Raw genomic sequence first — 5,192 nt, 5'->3', positions numbered from 1 at the left:
TGAATTTTTCTCCTAAAATAACAAGATTACGTAAATTTCGTCCAAATTTACATAAATTATGTCTGAAAATAAAATATTTAGGTAACATTTAGGTAACGTTAAAAGGTTTTACTTATGGCAACATCTGTGAATTAAAACCGTTGCCAATGTCATCGGCTTTATTGGCAACGATTTAGAAAAAAACTGCTGCCAAATGTCAATGCTCTCCGGAACTATAGTATTATTATTGTTATTGTTATTATTATTATTATTGGATTGAAGGAAGCTACATTATAATCATTAGCATAAAAAACAAAAAGAACAAAAATAAATAATATTTTATAAGCAAAAAATCTTCTGCAAACGATCACCATCACCATATGAAAAGTGTGCATGACATCCAAATAATGATAATGGAATTAATAAAAAAAAAGTTGCAAATAATACAAATTCAGCATCTCAGCATTTACAAAACAATAGCTGAACTAACTTACCAAGCAATGGCATCTATCTAATAGGTCTCATAGCTTGATTTCACAGCAAAAGAACCCAGTCGACAGCTACTTCATATCATGTTGAAAACTTTCATAACATTCCAGTAGACCAAACCACTACATTCCCAAGGACTAACAAGGATATGTCTAGTGCTTAGAGCAAAAGCTAAAGCAGAACCTTGTAAATCACATAAGTGCTGAAACAGCAGCACATTGATTAGAGTAAAAGCTAAAGTAGAATATGCAAATCGCAAGTATATTAGGCGGGACCGGAGAACATAACATCAGTATGCTGTAAAGGTAGAACTGTAAGCAGAAAAGAGAAGAACTGCAAGCAATGAGATGGACAAATTTATGGAGTTTCCATCTGATGTGCCATCTGTTTCTGTTGATGGTACAGTTTTAGATCCAGTACCTACACCGGCAATAAAAAAACGAGTTAGATCAGGAGAAAAGCATAAAGTTTCAGTGCAGACCTATGAATTGATGCACATGATTAGAAAGCTGTTTTATGTACCTGAAGTACTTGAAGTTGGATCTTCTGGTGTTCCTGCCTGAGATGCAGCTGTCCACATTCAGGTAATACAAAGTCAATATTTTCATATTGTTATTGTTTCAACATTTTAGATAAAGTAATCACCTTTAGATTATTGGCATTCGAATTCGGTTTTATATGAGGCTACGTGAAAAGAAATATGTCTTACCATTGCAGCTGCTGAGTGGTGGAGTTTGAACATTGCAAGCACCAGGGAGGGAAAGAGCCCGAGTCTGGTTGATGTTTAGCCCAAGTGATGAAGAACCACCATGTTTAGAACCCGACACAAGCACTGTGGCGATGATCGAACAACACTAGCGAGTTGTATTGCAACACTGTGAACAAGGCTTTTATAGGAATTAAATTAAGGGGTGATGAGGGAGAGAGAAACTTGTGTGGGTGACCAACCCTTCCTATTTATTAACGGTCCTAGTAAACAAATAAGATCTAAAGGTGTTCAACCCTGGAGATTTGGAAAGTTGGTAACTTGTTTTTATGGGTGACCAACTTCTTGCATTTGTATATTTCTCAAATGAATCTCAAACCTGATTTGCAGATGCTAATGCACCTCTAAGCTCCTTTGGAGTAATTTCAGCAATATATACAGGTACCTAGTACAAATAGAATTACAGATTTTGGATCATCTGGAAATATGTTAACTTCTTTCATTGCACATAATGCTCCAGTTTCACTGTTGAAAATGAAAGACTTCCGTAAGCATTATTATAAAGAGACTAGATAGAAAAGAAATACAGAGGGAATACCTATTGCTGACAACATAATCACTGCCAAATGTACCACGTCCAATAAGCTTCCCTTTCTACCAGTGACTTTTCAAGTATATAGCATCTGGTTTTGCAATAACTTGAGAAATGGGGAGTTGATTGTGAAGGTGAAGGTGAAGGTTTATCTCTAGATGCTCCACTATCTTCCTCGTGTCTCTGTCAATTCATGCATTGTAACATCAAAGAAAATAGAAAAAAAATCCAATGTAAAGCCTGTTAAAGGTTATAATTGCACATATTAGTTGGAGGATTCTTACAAGGAACTAATAAATGATTATGCAATGCCTATTTTGCCTTCATACCATTTATATGGTAAATAGACATATCATTCGTAACTCGAATATGGTCTCTTAAATAAAAAAAATTTAAAATCCTAAAATTGCAGAACTTAAAATAATATTGTCTAGCATATTTCCCATGAAACTGCAACCAAGCTCATAAAAAGGAACCAGAACTGGGATTCTATTTAATGTCAAGAAGAGCAAAGATATAGGTGAATGAGTAAAAACAAACAAAACAAAGGCTCAACGTGTAAAATCAAAGACAGATCTACAACACTTAAAGTGAGTCGTTGAAGAATAAATCTAGGACTAAAAAACTCAAAATCAAAATCTAAAAACAGGTTACCCAAGTTTAAGACACCATAAACATTCCAGCAATGAACTAAACAAAAAAGAAGCACAAATCTAATAAATAGAAAAGAAAAGAAAAGGCAAATCAATTTATATATATAAAATTCTAACTTATCTAGAATTCTACTTATCTAACAGTTAATCAATTTATATTATGTCTATTTAGAGTAAAAGCTAAAACAGCACCACATGCATCACTTAAAACATTAATGGAAAATCAATTTGTATATCTTAAGTAAACTAACCAACTACAGGAAGTTAATCACCAAAAATTCAATATTAAATCTGAAAGAATCATATGAATTTTCCTATACCAAGATTTCCAATCCTTCAACCAATTGCCCTGAAAAAGCAATTATGTTGAACAATCATATGAATTCATTTTCTTTTACCCACACAAAATGTCAATTTTTTTTAACAATCATAAGCTATTCAGAACAATAACAAGATCAATTACCAACTGCAGCCATTTGCAGGCTCTGAATTTAGCAAAAATGCAAAATATACCTTTTGAAATGCATCATTAAAACGAAGTGCCTATCGTGATCAGTCGTGCAACCCAAGATCCGATGCTTCCTCTCAGAACTCCTTCAAAATGGCCAACTTCTTCCATTTTCCGACCATCACACCAGGCTTCTTATAGTCAAGTCAATTGGAGGCTCCCAGAGCTTCTAGGAGAAGAGTATTAATTCGTAGTTGGAGGGCAGAGCTTACCTGAAAGAGGGCTTAGCTTCAATTCAATTTGCGCTACACGACCATATGATGCGGAAGAAAAACTTACAGGATACTCGATTTGATGAGGGTATTGGGAAGAAATCGCCAAATTCAAATACGGGGACAAGTCTGCTGAAAAACACGGAAGAAATACTTGAAGGCTGCAACTCCATTTGGATGAGAGGATTGGGAAGAATGCCAAATTCAAAATTGGCAAACAAAATAAAAATGAAGGGGGATACGAAGAAAGATGGGAGACGAAGAAAGAGAATTTAGTCGAGAGACGCATGAATCCTTTAGAGCAGAGTTGTGTAGAAGGGGAAGGGAATGAGAGACAGGTAGAAAAGGTAACAAGTTAAAATGTGTGAATTAACGCTGAAACGAATTGAATGGATAGGATTAACATTAATTATAAAGAAGGGTAGATTAAGCAAAGTAAACATTACTTTGTTTTTCAACAAAGTAACTGTAGCCTGCACCTTAAATAAAAAATAACGATGTAATTCTTCATTCATTAAGGTTGTAACTTTGTATTTCTTAATGTTTTGTAACTTCATAATTTATCTTCTTATGTAACCTATATATTCATAAGCCTATAAATATATGTTTCTTTCATGTAATAGAAGGACAAACATAAAGACAAGTGAAATACAAGCATATACTTACTATCTATTATTCTTATTCTATTGGATATTATCTTCTTTATTTTATAACACGTTATCAGCACGAGTTTGCTCGTCCGGTTAATTCCAACACGAATTCGTTCAACCGATTAATCTTGGCACGAACTTTCCCATTCAACTAATCTCTACTCAGATTTATTCATCCATTTAATCCTAGATAAGTTCTAAATCAATATTTAATTTGTTTTATATTATAATCATGTTTCTAATACACTTATTTGTATTGTACTTTAGTCATATCAAATCTTACAAATGTGAATATATAAATTGTTAAAGATCCATTTGTATTTTAGAAATTTTTAAAAGAAAGATATGACCACCAGAAGTTGGTTCTATTATCAAAAGATTGTTATGCATTATTTTTTATTGAAAGGTTGGCAATCAGGGAGTGCAAATTACAGACATCCCAGCTAGGCTGGCACCCCTGCTCTCCACACCCAATCCCTAAACCATTTTATTAAAAAGGATAAAGAATATAGTAGCAACCAAAACAGAGAAAAGAATCTAAGCAAATCTGTAGACTTGCCACCCGCCTAAATTACAAAGAAAGGCAGAAGTACAAAATTGGGGAATGTCCGACCACTAGACAAGCTCGGGATTCATTCTACCATAATTAGCCAAGAGATCAGCGACTTGATTACCTTCCCGGTAAATGTGAGAAACCACGAAAGTCATTGAGTCCAAGTTTTCCAGACATTTTAACCAATCGTGCCTGAGGAACCAAGGAACCAGCTTTCTTCTGCTTCGCAGCAAATTCACCACAAATGTTGAGTCACTCTCGAGCCATAGCCTTAGCCAACCCTTGTCAAACGCCATGTTAATGGCCGATATAACTGTCGAGAGCTCATCCGCATAGGAGAAGGTCGATTCCAGTTGATATGAAAATGCCCCGCAAAACTCACCGCTCGCCGATCTGAATAATCCCCCGTATCCCGTTGAACCCGGGCTACCAATTACAGAAGCATCTGTATTGGCCTTCATCCAATTGAGCGGAGGAGGGCGCCAATGAACCAGAATTACTCTTGGTGCGCGGTGTTTTAAAACTGGCAGGTGAAGCTCCTTTAGCGTGTGCAGTTCCGAAGTCGAGTTCCACATGGATCCATGTCCGAGCCTACCAGATTCATGAATATTACTCTCCAAAGCTTTCGCAGTGTAAATGTAAGCAGGGGTCCTCATCTTCAAAAATCGCTTTGTTTCTAGTCATCCAAATGAGCCAGACTCCATTGACAACAGCGGATCTCTAGAGAGCACGAATCTGCATGCTAAAATTTTGTTTGCTCGCCTCAACTAACAGATCCAGCAATGATCCCAGTTTATATAAATTACAGCCAAACAGAGCTTCTATAGAGTTCCAAACCTGCAAAGAGAAA

At 35.6% G+C, this 5,192-nt stretch overlaps 1 long non-coding RNA gene across 1 annotated transcript; it reads right to left on the bottom strand.

Moving 5' to 3' along the window:
- Nucleotides 1–1,183: 1,183 nt before the first annotated feature.
- On the bottom strand, nt 1,184–3,006 carry LOC136209598 (uncharacterized). Its single transcript, XR_010677607.1, has 3 exons — nt 2,933–3,006; nt 1,773–1,949; nt 1,184–1,699 (listed from the first exon to the last, which is right to left on the bottom strand). It is a non-coding gene; the product is annotated as an uncharacterized lncRNA (long non-coding RNA).
- Between the last annotated feature and the right edge of the window lie 2,186 nt (nt 3,007–5,192).

Source organism: Euphorbia lathyris, chromosome 1, assembly GCF_963576675.1.
Source record: "Euphorbia lathyris chromosome 1, ddEupLath1.1, whole genome shotgun sequence".
NCBI classification, from domain to species: Eukaryota; Viridiplantae; Streptophyta; class Magnoliopsida; order Malpighiales; family Euphorbiaceae; genus Euphorbia; species Euphorbia lathyris.
Note: the sequence above shows the minus strand (reverse complement) of the source record. Positions and strands in the feature narration are given on the sequence as shown.